At 59.5% G+C, this 227-nt stretch overlaps 1 protein-coding gene across 1 annotated transcript in view; it reads right to left on the bottom strand.

Moving 5' to 3' along the window:
- Nucleotides 1-227, bottom strand: part of EIF4B (eukaryotic translation initiation factor 4B) — a gene marked incomplete at both ends in the record, with an annotated part of 4,183 nt that overhangs the window by 3,533 nt on the left and 423 nt on the right. The window lies entirely within an intron of this gene.

Raw genomic sequence — 227 nt, 5'->3', positions numbered from 1 at the left:
GCGAGCGGCTGGGTGGGCGTTTGGCACCAGCTACGCCCCCTAAAATCATCCCAAGATCTGGCCCAACCTCCTCTCTCTGCCCGATTCAACGGAGCAACGCCAGCCGCTCGCTTTAAAAAGCTTCTCGCTCCATCACCGTTGTGGCCAAAACAGCGGCAAGAGCCGTTTGCTTGTCGGTAGTCGCGCAAATCGCCCGAGATCAAGCGATCCGACAGCCACGGCAACCT

Source organism: Cariama cristata, unplaced genomic scaffold (assembly GCF_000690535.1).
Source record: "Cariama cristata isolate BGI_N322 unplaced genomic scaffold, ASM69053v1 scaffold28379, whole genome shotgun sequence".
Taxonomy (NCBI): domain Eukaryota; kingdom Metazoa; phylum Chordata; class Aves; order Cariamiformes; family Cariamidae; genus Cariama; species Cariama cristata.
Note: the sequence above shows the minus strand (reverse complement) of the source record. Positions and strands in the feature narration are given on the sequence as shown.